This window comes from Equus przewalskii, chromosome 9, assembly GCF_037783145.1.
Source record: "Equus przewalskii isolate Varuska chromosome 9, EquPr2, whole genome shotgun sequence".
Taxonomy (NCBI): Eukaryota; Metazoa; Chordata; class Mammalia; order Perissodactyla; family Equidae; genus Equus; species Equus przewalskii.
The window spans coordinates 8,395-24,903 of NC_091839.1; the positions used below are offsets into that span (position 1 = coordinate 8,395).

A 16,509-nucleotide genomic window follows, 5' to 3' on the forward strand; every position below is an offset into this window, starting at 1 on the left:
TATCTCATATGTTAGGAGAGAAATCTTGGCAATATATCAATGCCCAGGACCAGATGCGGGGTTGGGGATCACTGGCTCTGAGGAGAGCGAAAGAAAGGTGGCGAATGGCACCTCTGGGTCCGTTTTCCCAGAAGTCTCGAGCGCCGCACACCTGTCTGGAGTCTGCCCCATGGTGCGGCGATTCCTCTCCTGAGTCTCCTGCTCAGAGGCTTTTTCCTGGAGTGTGGGCGGCCCCTTTCCTGAGCGCAGAAACTTAGTCCCCCACCCCCACCCTGCTCCTCCTCCTCCTCCTCGGCCGGCTCACCAGCCCTTCTCTTTGTCACTTCCTTCCTCAGCCTCTTCCTCTCCAGTGCGTTGGAGAAGATAGCCAGGTCCGGACCGACGTACCCCAGTTTTTCATCAAAAAATAAAAGGAGGCGGAGAGGTGAGCGAGTCCCCGGGGAAGATGTGGCCACGTGTAAAGGATGGACCCGGGTACCCGGCGAAGGCGCAGCAGCCAGGGGAATCGTGGGCTGGGACCCGGGTCCCCAGAGCGGGCTCAGCTCAGCACCGCCAGACCTGGGCGGAGACGGCGCCCGAGGAGCGGCGTGCACCCTGCTGCCCCTCGCCGGCGGGCTTCGGCGCTCGGCTCACGTGACCGTAGCCGGCCGGGGTCAGACCGGGAAGCGAGCAGAGATGTCACCGTTTTTAAGCGGGGCAGCGTGTCCGCTCTGCACTTGGCTCGGGAGCCGATGCAGCAAGGCTAGGCAGGGAAGGGCTGGGGTGAGGGGAGAGCCCCCGAAGCGTTGAGGGACGCCTTTTGCAGCGCGGGCGTTGGGCGCGGCGCTGCGCGCTCCAGGGTGCGCCTGGGGTGCATGGTGGTGCATGGTGGTGAGAGCACCCGAGGGGCTCGCGGAGCCCCTGGCCGGGTCTGTTTCTGCGGCCGGTTCGGGCGCTCGCCTGGCGGCGCGCTGGCTTGCAAGGGCCTCGGGGAGCATGGAGGTGGGAGTTGCCCAGACAAAGGCTTCCGGGACGCGGGCCTTCCCGGGAGACCACCCCGGGTCCGCTGTGCCGCCCGGAACGGGGACCGAGCCCTGCGCTCCCCAACTCTGCACCGGGGCGGGGGTGACCGTGTGACCTGCGGGGGACAGGGTCCCGGGACCCCTTCCGGGAAAGCTCCCCAACTTGGAGCCAAGATGACCAAATATGGAGTGTGTGCGCGCCGGCGAGGAAGCAGGAAGGAGCCGGGTCATCTTTGACTGGCTCCAGCTGCTGGTCAGGGACGCGGAGGCGAGCTGGGAAAGGTGGCCCCCATGGTAGGTAGAGCTCGCTGCTGCTCCCGGACGTCCCCGCTCCAGAGGCTTTGTTCTTTGAACATTAGAAAATTTCTATGTAATGCCTCCAAACTTTACATAAAATCTGTTTTGTTAAAATAATTTCCTATGTCCAAAAAGACAGAGGTCTCTCTATTAAGATTTTTTTTTTTTTTTTTTTTTTGCTGTTTCTGTTGTCACTTTGGTTAAATATTACTATGAAGCATTGTTTCAGTGACCCTTGTCTCACAACGCCAAGATCGGCAACCCTTGATCTTGTTTAAATAAGTGTTTTAAAACTTTTTTGATATTTTTGACAAGCTTCTCCCTCAAAAATATTCAAGTCCTGAATAAAGGCTTTCTTTTGACCTGGATGAAGCAGGAGGATTTCTCTGTGGATTTTCAGAGGGCCCCTGGGACTTCACAGATAGATTTGCTCTCTTCCTATAAGGAGGAAGATTCTAAACTAATTAGGCTTATTTGGTCTGTTAAATTGCATTGGAAACATTGTCAGATAGTGATGATAAACTTTCTCAGGTGGTATTATGTGGGTGAATGTTATTGATATAAACATTTTGAAAATTATATAACATTCCTAAAATTCTGATCTGTCCTGGTTATTGGGCATAATTCTAGTTATTATTTTAAGATATATGTCACAAAATTAACCAAATTTCTTTGCTAGCTTTCATTTTTGAGTTGCTGCTTACAGACAGTTATTGTTTTAATCTGATTTTAATTTTTACTTTTGCAAATATGTCTCATCTTTGGAGAGATTCATGGAAAGGACTCTGACACTTACTCTGGAATGCAGGTTTCTGATAAGCTTTACAATTATAAAACTGAACTGGGTAAGAAATTACAGAAATCTAACAGAGAAACTGACCCCAAATCTGCTAATAGAAGATTAAGCTCAAGAACCGATTATACAGGACTGAATGAACTGATGAGGATGATTATAATTTTTTATGACTTTTGTTTGCAATATTGTTGATGTTTTGCTTTGTTTTCTCAGATTTAAGGAAATCTTTTTCTCTTTTCTCTTATGCTAAGACTTACAGCGATTTAGTGAAATTACACCTTTGTGAGCAAAACTGAAACATTTTTCTTTTTCTCCCTACCTGGTCTCTCCAGAATTTGGAAACTTAGTGAGTGAGTGAGTATGGTTATTTCGTGGCAATATAGTTATTTGCATAAGTTCAATAAGAATCTGTTCTCCTTATAACAGGAGGCAATTGGGAACATTGATTATCTTGCTAAGGCTTTGACTGGAAGGTCATATTTGAGAAAAACATACAGACTCAAATATGATTATACTGCCTTTCAGGAACAAAGATTGGACTTTCCGGAAATAAAGCCACTTGGAAATATGGGCCTGGTACTTTATTTACAGAGAGAGATTCCAGCAATCTTACCTGGTAAGTAAGGAAGCTTATTTATCTGGTGGGTGCAAGGAACCTTGAAATATTTTGGGGAACCTCAAGAGAAGAGAAATTCACCCAAATCTAAGGTATTGCAGGCAAGGCCTGATGGCACAATTCCTTGGCTTGGCTTTTCTGGCCTCAAGAAGTCTTAAAGTTCAATCTGAGATTCCTCAAAAAAATTCCAGCAAAGCAGATTTAAGAGCCTGTATGATCAATTGCTATTCTTGCTGCACTTATGTAAATAATTGGGCCAAGTTTATTGAAACTAAACTTATTTTGCAAACCAATTAGTCTTAATTTGGCTATCTTTTGTAAAAATGAGGGTGATTTTAGGGAAAAATTATGTTTCAGTCAAAAACTATAATACACATTTGTGGATATTAGATCCTAGTTCTGTTAATTGTCTTTGCAGTTATTTTTCTACCTGTGAACTGGACTGGACCCTGACTTCTTCTCCTGAAATATCTGATTACAGATCTCCAAACTAATGTTTTCCATTTTTTCCTTCATTTTCGTTTGGAATCATTAAGAATTGAATCTGCTCTTTTTCCTGAAGCCTTGCACACTAAAGCTGAACAACTCGATAGAAACTTAAGAGAGATTCCTGTCTGTTGTTTGTAAGCTGTAAGCCACTCAGAAAGATACCTGAATGCCTGATAAAATCATTAGAGACATTTCAAGCTGCAAAAGATGCTTTGACTCTGACATCCAGAAGTCTTCTAGACTGGCTGCCCCCTGGACTCAGGAACTAGGTTATAATTCACTCCAACCATTAACCTTGTTTTTCTTTGTATTTCCATAGAAATATTTACTAAATACCTGGTTGCTTGCTTCCAAAATATAGGCCTAACTTTGGGAGCCCACCTGTTATCACCACCTTCTAAAATGACTTTAACTGGACTGTTCTATCACCAGGACTAAGAAACGTGTTCAGTGAGATGAAGCAATCTACCACTCAGCTTCTGGACTATGAAACCTCTTAAAGTTTCAAAGGTAGGACTGTGGGGGACTGAAATTGGCCACCCTAAGATATGTCTCTTTGGCATGAGGATTATTTGGGGCTGGTTACTTTTAAAAACTGCAGACAGGAAAGTAACTCTGAAAAGTAGAATTTACTTACCCTTTGTTAAGAGACATTTATATTGTAAAGGAGATCTCCATCCGCAAAGGTGTCTCCCTCTCTGCACCAGGAAGAAGGAATGACCTCATATCTCTAGAAACTTTTATCAATGCAGAAGGCAAGGACTCAAGTCTGCATAATAACCTGACTCTTGTTTACTGCAGTTGTGTGGTAATCTCCCATGATTGACTCCCTGTCCCCCCACAACATCCTCCATTGTCTTTAGCTGAAGATGATATTTAAGGTGGTGGCTTCAGCCATTTTGGCGAGGTGCTCAGGTTGCCTGAGCCTCTCCCATGTATACATGTTATAAATCTTTGTTTAATTTTCTCCTGTTATTCTGTCTCATGTGAATTTAATTCATTCTCCAGCCAGAAGAACCCAGAGCAGGTAGAGGAAATGCCTTCCTCCCCTACAAGCCCAAGGCGGCCTGGCCTCCAGTTAGTATAGGATGTCCTGACCTGATTCGACCTGATTCATATTCAAAGTTATATGACCACCAGATAACCATACCCCACCTGTGTTAGCACCCAATTGGGCTTGTCTGCCCACCACAAGGCATGCCAATAGTCAGGAGGCAAGGTGGTAGGAGAGAAAGAACTTTATTACAGCTTGCCAGCAAGAGGGAAGTTGGCTGACTCATGTCTGAAAGAACCATCTCACAGAACAAAGACTACAGGCCAGTTGTATATGGGGCCAGTCTCCAGGTGCGGGAGGTTGTCTCTGGTTGGGGCAGACATCTGGTCCCAGTTCCTGATAGCCCTTTGTTTTACTGGATATGCATCAAAGAATAAAGCAGCTGCCCTATACCCTGATCTTTCAGTGGTCATTGATGATGACTATCAGCACAGGCTGTCTGACTGGGGGTCATCACATTCCTAAGGAACTCAAAAGAACAACAGTTATCATCTTAAAGGAGCTGGAAGGTGCCACAAAATCTACAGAGAATGTCTAGGCTAGTTAGTCAGAGGTCATTCAAAATTGCAATATGGTTTCTTTTCTACAATATGGCTTCCCTTATGTCAGCCTTGTGTTGAGCCAGTATCACCTGCACTGATACCATTTTAACGACTTTTTTACGTGACCTTTCCTTTGTCTTATAAAGAAATACCTATGCTTTATAAATTTAGCTTTATAAATTTATAAATTGCAGTTCTTCACTGCCCATGAGCCTTGTCCCCTGTCCCTGAATAAAGGAGCACTGCTACCAGACCTTGAGAGTCCAAGAAATCTTTCTCAACTCCTCAGTTCACTAAGCCCACATCAGGATCAAAACTGATAAAGCATTCTTTTCTGTGTGTACCAGAATGCCCCATTCCCCTTCTAGGGAGGGACATACTATCTAAGTTAGGGGTCTCAATAAGCTGGGGCCAAATCTGTAAAGTTGGGCTGTTGAGCTTATGGAAGGCGAGGTAACTCAGAAGTATGGACACAAGGACAGGTGGACAAGCAGGTGATGGAATGCCAGTAAACATAGAATTGAAGCAGATAGATCACTGGCCCTGGTGAAACAATGCCCCTTGAACCAGAAACCATAAGAGGACTCTTTCCTTTAATCAGTACACTTTTAGAACACGGATTGATCAGGAGATTCCCATGGAACACACCTGTTTCACCCATTAAAAGGCTGGAAACAAGGGAATATAGATTTGTTGAAGACATTATGGCTGTCAATGCTGTACAGTGCCAGATTTAAAAGATGCTTTGGGATCCTCGTCCCCCACCACCCCCAGGTGATGTCTGATCACCCTGCCCTGATAGTTCAGTGTGATATTGTGATTTATAATTTAAAAAAAACCTTCATTTCATTTCCAGCACAGAGCTCCTAAAACCCTTGTAATTTCCAATATAAAAGCCATAGGGCCATATTTTGTTATAATTAATGTTGTCCTCAATTCCTGAAATAACTCCAGAGCAATAAAGGTGAAATGGGTATTTTTTGTCATTCATAACAAGCCCCTTTCAACCACCCCCCTGAATTTATGTTAATAAAGTGACTTTTGGAAAGCCCCTAAGGGTGGGGGCTGGTTGCCAAGGGAACCAACTGTGTGATTAGAGGGTTGGAACTTTCAGCCCCCATCCCCTTCTTCACACCTCCAGGGTGGAGAGAGGGGCTGAAGATTGAGTTTAATATGTTGTATGTTGTGATATTTTACCTCCGGATGGTATAATTCAAAAACAAAAAAGAGCTCTTTTTAGTTGGCTTAAAGTAAGTGCTTATATAAATTATTTGCAAATGTAATAGAAAATAACCCAAATGTCTTCCAAGTTGACATGATGTGAAATAGTCTTTGGTAAATGAAATCTTGTTTAGGTTTGTTGGTTCTGACAAATAGAAATGGCAAGCAATAGGGTATATTGGAGTATATGAAGAAGCCATTTGGTATAAATCTAATGTGGCCTGAGTTTGTTTTTCAAAAAGTGCCTTGCATGGCCATTGAGCATGCATTGTACGTCTGCTTTAAACATTTCCTATGGCCAGAACAAATGGCCTTAAGATAGAGGTGCAAATTCCTCCAACAGCGGCATTTCCTTAAGGATAAGCCTCTTTCCTTAGACTAGGAACTGATTGCTGTGCTAACCTGTGACCACCCAGCTGGAGACAACAGACCTGCCACCCTGCTGTGTGTTCACCGAGACAGCAGACCTACCTGCTGTGTCCATCAATCGCTGTGCCAACAGAGCAGTCTCGTGACTATTATAAGAGGACATTTCAATCATAAGTGAAACATCTTCTTTGAGGCTAAATAACCACTCTGTCCACCCTACTTCTTTGGTGCCCTTTCTCCCTTCTGGATGAAAGGACCCAAGCCATGGTCCTCCCATTTTATCTCAGAATAAACTCACCCAAATTTTCATTCATAGATTGGTTATGGATTATTTTCATCAACAGTTTGACTGAAATTGGCATGTCCTCAGAGTTAACATCACTGGATACAATGCAGACGTGCAGAAACATAATTGTTGGGAGCAAATGATTTAGATCTAAGTGCATAAGAGTTTGTAGATAGACTTTTAGCAATGACTATGTTTTGTGGCGTGTGTATTTGAAGTAAATTTCAGAATCTCTTTGGTACCTTGAAACTTTGAAATTTTGCTAGGTTAAAAATGATGAAGGGGGCCAGCCCAGTGGCGGGCACAGCGGTTAACTTCACATGTTCCACTTTGGTGGCCTGGGGTTCGCTGGTTCAGATCCCGGGTGTGGATGTGGCACCGATTATCAAGCCATGCTGTGATAGGTGTCACCTATATAAAGTAGAGGAAGATGGACACAGATGTTAGCTCAGGGCCAGTCTACCTCAGCAAAAAGAGGAAGATTGGCATCAGTTAGCTCAGGGTTAATCTTCCTCAAAAAAAAAAATGATGAAGGATTTATTGAGTATCTGGATCATCACTAAATAAGGTAGAACACTGGACAGTAATTCATAGATATGAGTTTGTTACTTTTGGCTTCTTATTACAGAGAAGCTAAAAGATGTTTGGGCCTCTCGGTAAACATGTTTTGTACTTTATCAAAGGGTTGTATTGTGGAGTAGCATGTTTCTAGAAATTTAAGAAAAGTGTTTAAGATTTGCTGGGCTGTGGAATGCTGATGTAAAAGACAAGTTAAAGCTACTAAAAATTAATAAAGAAGGTATCTTTGTGTTCGAGAAAAGTGAGATGTATTTTTTTCAGCAGAAAAGTTACGAACAATGGAAATATTTTTATTTGTTTTGTTAAGAAAGATAAATTTGTCCTAAAGTACTGGAAGGGGAGAAAGAAACATGGCACAAATTCTGAATGTAAAAGGAGGTTGTGGAAGAAGAACCCTGAGGGGTTTTGTGCTGGGATTGGCGTGAACTTAATTAACTGAATGAGTTTTGGTGTCAGGAGTGAGCTGGTGCAAAGTTGGAATTTATTTTTTTCCCCTCTCTTGAAAGGATAATTTTCATAAACTTTTAGCCTGCTCTTGATGAAGAGATTGTGATGACTCACTCCCACTCCCAGCAGGGGCATCATGTCAGGACGCCTGGCTCAGGACTCACTGGTGAGTGATCGACACGGCTGCACAGTCACTGGTGCTGTGTGTTCTTCTGTGGCATCATGGCAGACCAGGGAGGAGTGTGAACCTCAGCTAATATGTCTTACTGTCACCATGTTAATACTAGTGGCATCATAGAAGACAGTGCAACTAGGTTACTGGAAAAGGCCAGTTGGCCAACAGAAAGAAACCAGCCACACCTCCCACTCTTGGGCCCCTTAATAGCCATCCTCTTCTCTTGCTTTTTGGACCCTCTGTGGTACAGTTTGTGACTAAACATATTGGGGCTACAAAATTACAGATGGTCGTTACACAAGGATGTAAACTAAGAGCTGTGCCTGGTGACACACAAACTTATTTTAGATTAGCTAGGGGAAAACTGCTTCTCCACCAGTCCCTATGACAACGTCCACACTCAGCAGGAAGCAGTTACAGAAGACAGACCTTCTATCTGTGCCCCTCAAGAATGAGGAGCAAAATAAAATGAGAGGAGGGATCTTGTCACCAACTAGTTGCCCAAATGAACTCAAGGGTTGGTTCATAAGCATTTACCTGTTTTAAAAGATGCAATCACTAACCACCCTGAATTGGACCAGGCCTCACCATGAGAGCTTGCCTGTGAACTTTGCCTTATTTTTAACACTAAGATCTCTCCGGGAGGAGCTCAAGCCTTATTGCCATCACCTGCAGAGTATGTGGAAGCATGTTTCCCAACTGAGCCTGTGCAAGGAAATGCCCACCTCTCCTGATCATCTTCTCAGATTTTTCTGAGTGCCCTTTCTAGGAAGAGGGCCTGTAACCCTATTATCCAGTTGACTAGAGGGGAAACTTGGTTTTGGGGGTGTAATTAATGAGACTTCCCAAAACAGAAGTGATCTGGAGAAGACAACAACTTAGTCTTAAGAGGAGACTTTCTCCCTAGAGTCGTGTTGAGAAACTCATATGATAAAGATGCAAATGAATTCAAGCCCAAAGGGTCCTAGGATAGCGACTTGTCCCTCTGTTTAGGTGACTTGCCAGTAGAGAGAATTGCAGTCAACATTAAACTCCAGGTAAGACACTCAGAGGGTGCAAACTGGTGGCCCACAGATGTGCTTTATTTGGCCTGCATAGTGTTTAACAAAATCTAACTGGCAACCAAGAGAGAAAAGATCATTGGAGTTTACATAAACATCAGAATTTCCATTGTATTCTAAAAACCTGGGCCCTGAGTCTGGCGTGTCCGGAGCTGAGAGGCAGTGGGTCCCTCCATCTGGCATGGGCTCCCCCACACCCTGCTGTCTCTTGGGTGAGTAGGGGAGCCAGGCATGAGATGTGCTGGCCCCTGTAAGAACTGGAGCTGAGACTGCACTGCACAGACTCCCTGCTCCCCTGAGTCCTGCCCGGCAGATTTTGTGTGCGGCCTGTCAGGACTAAAGTCTGGTAGAAATTCCTCGTTTACTCCCAAAGTAGGAGGCATGGAGAACAGAAGTGATGCAGAGAAACTACAAGAAACTCTCTGTCAAATGAAAAATTGTTTGCGGGTTTACTCTTTTGTTCCCAAGGTGAGAGTCAAAGAAAATGATTTTTGTTCTTGTTATTGTATTTAAGAGATCTCGAGAGAAAGCAGCTTCCAGTAGTTTGGGAATAGCAAGCTGGTGGATTGTTCTCTCATTAACCTTTTGATTGTTGACAGACCACAGAGCGGGTTGTTTCTTCCCCCAATGACACACACTCAGGGCTTTAGCCAGTTAATGTAAATAGCAGGAGAATTACTGGGTAGATGCTGAATGGCCTATTGTTTACTGTATCCGCTACAGACAGATCCTTAATGAGAGAAAGAGGACTCTGCAATTGGGTGCTGGAAAGAATCTGCAACCGAAAAGCCAGGGACTGGTAGGCAGCTCTGGCAGGCTGAGGCGAGGACCCCTGTTCTAGTGGCAGTCTCCCCAGGGGATGTGGCAAGCCAGCATGCAGAGGGCACCTCCCTCCTGTCTCAGTCCAGTCCCCGCGGAAGCCCTGCTCCTATCTGACCTGAGATTCCTTCACCAAAAGTTCAAGGCTTTGTCCTTGTTCTTTCTCAGGCAGAAATGAGGCAAGGCTGATGCTTGTGTGTGAACCCACATTCAGCATGGGGCTGGACTCTTTGTGGCTATCCCGCAGCCCTCCTTGGTTCATCCACTTCCTAGTGGGCTGTGAATGCAGGTAGCCGACTTTGCTTCTGGGGGCAGGGAGGAAGCCCCTAGGCCAACCCTGACTTCTCCTGGTGCCTGAGGGCTGCTGGCCATCGCCTCCTGTGGCCATCTTCAACACTTGGTTCACATTTGCCTGTCCTCTGTGCCTTTCCCAACTTGTCAGGATTGTTCTAGTGATAAGACAGAGGCCACTGGGATGGAGGCAGCAGGTGGCAGCTATTACCATTGCTTAGATGCCTAGAGAACCAGAGAGACGTGGGCTGGCTCACCCCTCGCTCACCTGCAGCCTGTCACACTTCGTCCGGCCTTTGGTTCCTCTCTGCTCAGTGTCTCTTGGGAGCTAAAGTCCATCTTACGGGCATCACGCAGACACTTGTTCTGTTTAGGGAACCAGGGTTAACATTTCCCTCAGTGTAAACACTGTGGAAACAGGCATTTGAAAGTATATACTTTCTTGGGTGTGTTGGCTCATGGTGTGTGTTAACTTCTTGTCTCTAACGGAAAAACTTTTAAAAGTTTGGTTATCTCACACGAGAGATAATAGCATCAATTGAAATTTGCTGCTGGAAAATCACTTCTCTGACAGAGGGCACTTCCACTCAGTAGCTCTCATGGGCATAACTAGGAGAGACAGAGACAGAGGTCAGGTGGAGAGGCCATCCCCCTGCAGGATGTCTCGCTTCCCTCACAAAGGGCCTGATCCACGGGGCGCTTCCTGGCTTCCCACAAGGCAGGCCACTGTTCTCTGCTGCAGGGCAAGTTTGATCGTCCTCTGATAGCAAGGGGATGCTCTGAAGCCCAGCCACTTGCCTTATGCACAATCTGGTTGTTTTGTAAAGTCTCTTCATTCATTCAAAATTGTCATATTTCCCTAGTGCACCTGCATAATTGAAGTTTGGCTATAATTGCCGTAATTCACAATTTTACAGCAATTTAGAAGGAAAACAATTCCAAGTTGTGTGCTCGTTAGCACCTGGAATGGTCCAGAAGACAAAGCTCAGAATGCAGCACATTTTCGTTACAGTGTAGGACAGGGGCTTGGTGTCTGGGGAGCCACAGCCATGCAGATTGCAACAGTTAATGTGGGGCAGGAGGCCACTCGGCGTCTGTCTCTCAACAATGAGAATCAGAGTGAGAGCGCTTAGAAACATTAACTTTCAGGCAGCATGGAGCAGAACTTCCTAACTGGTTTTTGATGTCCATGCTGAGAGGGAAGTCCTCATGGGCGAGAATGGAACTTCTGGAAGAACTGGAGATGAAAGAATTGCAGAAAGGGCCTCAAATACTTCTGGCAGGGAAACTCCTGTTTTACACAAAGGCAACTATGCACCGCGGCACCACCTGTGCATGGGATACTGAAGGCCGTGGAACACTGTGGTACTGGTGCTCACACGGGCAGTCAGAGCACAGCCTGAGTCTTGGGATTGGCCTGGGAGGTGCAGAGGCTGCTGGAAAAATGAGCAAATGGCTACAAAGAAGGATGGAGGGCATCTGGATAGCAAGAAAGAGATGGCAACCTGGTTCCCCTGAGTCTCTACTGGGAAGAAGGGCCGGGGTGGTTTCAGAGCCAACTGCATGGTGGGAGACAGATGGGGATGGGGCCACAGAAGCTGGCCTGCTGGGCACAGGGCCCCAGGGCCACGAGATGCAAATGGCAGATGGAAAGGTTGTGGGGAAGCTGGGTTGCTGATGCAAGGTGACATGCCAGGGATGCTGAGGACCAAGATGCCCAACATAGACAGTGGAGTGCCCATCTTTGGAAGCAGTTCTGGGGATAGAGATGGAAAAACCATGGGCCTTGCTCTCCAGGGGCTCAGATACAGGGAAATAGACACACAATATAAGACCATCGCTTCAACACAACACATTGCCAAAAGCGCTGGGCTTCAGAGAGGTCTGATTGAATCCACTGAGACAGACCCCAGCCCCGTCTATGTGTTTATGGATAGTGTAGGTGTCTGTCCTGATGCCAAGCTCACAGAGCTCAGGAACAGCCTTCCTGGACCCCATAACACACCCATTTGAGTGACCCTGCCATTCGGAACTGAGTCATGGTTGCACTTGATTCCAAAGATGGGGGCAGACGTTTAACTTAGTGAAAGTTTCGTTTCTTTTAGGTTTTGTTTTTTTAAGCCTGAAGAGTTTAAAACCTTCTGTCTATCCTTACAGGCATGCCCTAAGCTGGTGATTCCAAGCCTTTATGTACTATGGATTCTTTTAAGATATTACCTGACCCATAAAATTGTGTCATGTGCTTTTTCTTTTTTTCCTAAGGAATATTCACCCTGAGCTAGCAACCATGCCAATCTTCCTCTATTTTTTAGTATGTGGGCCTCCAGCACAGCATGGCCACTAAGAGAGTGGTGCAGGTCTGTGCCCAGGGATGGAACATTGGCTGCCAAAGCTGAGCACACTGAACTTAACCACTAGGCCACCAGGGCTGGCCCAATGGATATGTGTATTTTTGAGGGAGAATCGGAAACTCTGATGAAAGCTGTGGAGTGAATGTGGGCTGCAGGAGGGGACCCTCAGGGACCAGTGAGAGGAGGCTGGGGGAGAGGGAAGCACACAGGAAATATACAGGTAAGTACCGAATTCTGTGAAGCTGGTTTTCTGTTCAGAGGTACATGCGTGGCAGGAGTGGGAGAGGCTAGTCTTGAACAGAAATTTTCCTTCTCCTTCCCCAGGCAAGTCTCAGGAAGAGGGGAGGAGGAGTCCCAGGGACAGAGGAAGGGTGCAGGCACAAAGACATCCTTCCTGTGGGGGTGTGGAGGGATGGGGGAGGAAGGAGCCTTCATGCCGAGGACAGGAGTGTGGAAGGGAGTGGGCCCAGAAAACCTCGAGAGTGCCCCTCCCCCACGCGTCGCCTGTGGACAGTCCACTGTCTGATGGGCCGGGGGCTCCCAATGAGTGGACTCAGGTGGGAGCCTTGACCACTTTGGGTGGGCCTGACTAAGGGGGAGCAGAGCAGAATGGCTGACTCCCCAGGAGTCCAGGCACAGTGGGCACTGCAAGGTCCCATTTGCGTGCACTCTGAGAGCGCCCCTGCTCCTTCCCAAGGACTTCGCTGCAGTCCAGGTGACCTATGACCCTTGAATAAAGGGCAGCAAGTGGGATAAGGATACGCGGCCAGCCAGTTAGCACCCGGTCTGCAGGGGGAGGTGTACTTAGAAGGGAGGGTTACTCTGGGAGCTATTTTGTTTTATTTTTTAAATTATCTTTGAAAAATCACTCAAATAACATGTGTTGTTTAAAAAATAAGAAGTATTGCTGAGAAAATAAAACCACCCACGTTCTTACTCCTCCAGAGATCCTCTCTCTGAACACTCTTGGGTTTAACTAACTGTCTGCACTTCTTTGTGCTTATAGAAACAATTAAACATCAATAACAATGGTACAGACCTGGTCCACACTGGTCCCCTGATGGCACAGGCCAGATTTCTTGTAAATCCTGCTGCCTCCTTGTGGGGTGGTGCACAGTGCCCTCATGATGGACATGTTGCCATCCCTTCCTGTTGCTGGGCACTGAGGCTGCTGCCAGCCTTTCACTTTTGCAAGAGGTGCTGCGATGAACTTGACTGCAACTAAATTCCATCTCTTGGAATTTGTTTTAAAGAAACAATTAAGGACATATACAAAGAAAAGTCATGTTTTTAAGGCTTGGATCCATGTCACTACGTTACCTGGACGTGATCTAACAGCCCCCAGCAGATGCATGTGAGTCTGTGTGCTGACGACCTCAGAGGAAGATGCCCAGGATCTTGTCCTCCAGGAAACCATCACTTGTATGTTCTTCAAGAGAATGCAGCCTTCTTTCCTTTGTCTGGCATGACAGGAACAGACAAAACACAATCACAGCAATCAAAAATCCTTGAAATTGGATATTTAACCAAAACAAATTTTCTTTTTGCTTTCTGGGAATGAATATCTGTTTTATTGAGTGTTAAAGTCTCTACTAGAGGTTTTACTTAGATTTTTGCAATGGTGTCAAAGTTTACCACCAGCCTTTCTGATCTTGAAAGTGTTATTTCAGAAAAGGATAGAGCAGAGGCTGCTAGACCCGGCCAGCAGAGCAGCCTCCTCAGAGAGCCTTGCCTGTATCCAAACTCAATGGGTGACTCGCCCCTTCCGTGCCGTCACTGGAGGTCACACTTCTCCTTAATGGTCTTCTTAGTGCTTCCTGGTCAGCAGAATTTCTGCTGTCATCCACTGAAAAGATAAATGCAGATTATACAGAGGTTCCAATCCCAGTAGCTAGAATCTTGCCTGATACAGAGTAATCATCCCATGAATTGATGAAAAAGTGAATACAAACCCCGTTCCTTCCAATGTGTCTTTGGTCTTTGTTGCCTTTCTACGTCCTAAGGTGAAGCAGGGGCAGAGTATGCTGGGGAATGCCAATGTGGACAGGCAAACTTGTCCTTTCCCAGAACAGGTGTGATAACAATCAGACCTAGACATTTCCAAGATCATAGACATTTTCCTTTCCATTTTAAACACTTATGTGCAACTTTCTGAGGTTTTGCTCTGTCTTCCCTCAAGCCCAGCATCTCAGGCAACCTGTGCAGGCCAGGCAGCAGGGGGGAGGGTGAAGCAGGGAGGCTACAGGGGCTCAGACAGGCCTTGGGAGCTCAGGAGACCCCTGAGGACACAGCAGCTGAGGGAGCAAGGTGCCTTTGTGATAAGAGCGTCTCTGAGGAGGAAGGACTCCAAGTCTGACTGTTAGCTGTGAGGATGTCCTTAGTGTCGACAAGCAAGTGTTTTGTGATCTGAGTGCTGTTGTGGACAGGGACCTTCACAAGGGGTGAGGGAGAGTCCTGGAAATGGCCCAGCTTGCTTTCCGTAGCTGACACAGGTGCTCAGAGGAACCAGGGCAAGTCTGGAGGGCTCAGACTCCAAAGGCAGAGGGCTAGTTTCTCCATCTGACTGGTGGGATCAGATCACAGAACCAAGTGGAGGTCGAGATGGGTGCAAGAGATGGAAACAGCTCCATGCCATGTGGGGAATCGTGTACTGAGCACATGGAGGAAAAATATTCTTAATAAGAAGTAATTACCCAGAAGATTCAAGCCAGCCTGAAACCAGAATGAGAAGCAGCTGGCAAACATTTTAATCAAGGGAAGGCAGCCGTTCTGCCCCGAAAGAGGGAACTCTTTAATCAAAAGTCCTGTTCCTTGTTTTTCAGTGGAAGGAAGAAACAATTTGGCCAGCAGGATGGAGAGAAGCTTCAGAGAAAGTCAGCTTTTTCTCTGGAAAGGAAACATCTGTGTGAAGACTGTGTACCTGAGAAGGGAGACAGAGCCTGCGAATGTTTTAGGACCAGAGGCCATTGAAACCACAGGATGCGATTATGACACAGATGGCAGGTGCCTGGCAGAGGATGGGTAGGCTGGAAGGGGTCGGGGTCTGTGCCACAAGAGGCAGGCAGGAGATCCCTTGGTGGAGGGCCAACCCTGGCAGAGCCCTCTGTGGGCTGCAGACTCCTTATGTAAATGGAGGCGGCCCAGCAGGTGGGCCCCACAGGCACACAATAAAGGGCTTTGTCTCTGAGCTGTGAACTGTAACTTCCCTTCTTAGGCCCATGTAACATGAACGCAGCTGTCTCATTAAGGCAGCCAGAATTATCATAGTGTTATTTCTCATTTGTCTTCTCTTTCTCCCTTCTGACGCTGTAACAGGCGACACATCGGAATCAAAGTTCCCCAGCAGCAGCTGGAGGAGGCAGAGAGGGCACGGACTGGTGCACCCCGAGGGACTTCCTGTAGGGGGTGCTGAGGCAAGAGCAGGCAGATGGCAGGCTGGCTCTGCCTGGGTCTTTCCCTGGACCCGGAAACCTCTTCACCAACGCCTGCCCATTTCCTTTAGGATCTCCCCAGCTCTGATTATCCCTCAATCCTCCCATCCTTTCTAAAACCATTCATTCATTCATTCATTCATTCACTCTGTATCTTACTGGTGGAGGATTTTCATTCATCCACTGTCCATCTTTCCCCCATCCCACAGATGTTGGAGGAGGGCTGCTTCCACGGGCTCATGCCCAGCATGGGGACCACCCCAAATAAAACAGTACCTTGCACTCTGAATCCATTTCTTCTCTCAAGGAACTCAGAAGTATTAGGATGAGTACATTCTCATTTGAAACATCTACCTTTCCCAGAAACTTATTAAACATGTGATTAAAGAACTAATCATGAAACTTTACTTACTTATTGATTAAGATTCTTTCTCCTGGTTCTCAATGTGAGATTGAGTGCCAAATGACTGCAGATTTCTTTGTAGAGTTTGCTAAGACCCTTGAAGGCACTCGGTACCCTGTGCTGTGGTAGTCAGAATCAATGCTTGGTCCTGGAGGGCTGGGTCATTGTCAGGTGTGTCTACATACCCTTGGCTCTGATCTGTGAAAACAGTGGAATATCTGCAGAAAGCCCCTGGATGAGGGAAAAATTAACGTGGCCCAATCCTGACCTAGCTCAGGCCC

The 16,509-nt window shown here is 46.5% G+C and overlaps 1 long non-coding RNA gene across 2 annotated transcripts; it reads left to right on the top strand.

Annotated features, from left to right (window-relative positions):
• The first annotated feature begins 286 nt into the window (after window positions 1-286).
• Window positions 287-16,207, top strand: LOC103566720 (uncharacterized). Of its 2 annotated transcripts, XR_011522681.1 has the most exons (6): window positions 287-424; window positions 2,620-2,710; window positions 3,632-3,709; window positions 7,757-7,863; window positions 15,217-15,397; window positions 15,710-16,207. It is a non-coding gene; the product is annotated as an uncharacterized lncRNA (long non-coding RNA). The 2 variants fall into 2 exon arrangements; XR_011522680.1 differs by lacking the exon at window positions 2,620-2,710.
• The last annotated feature ends 302 nt before the right edge of the window (window positions 16,208-16,509 follow it).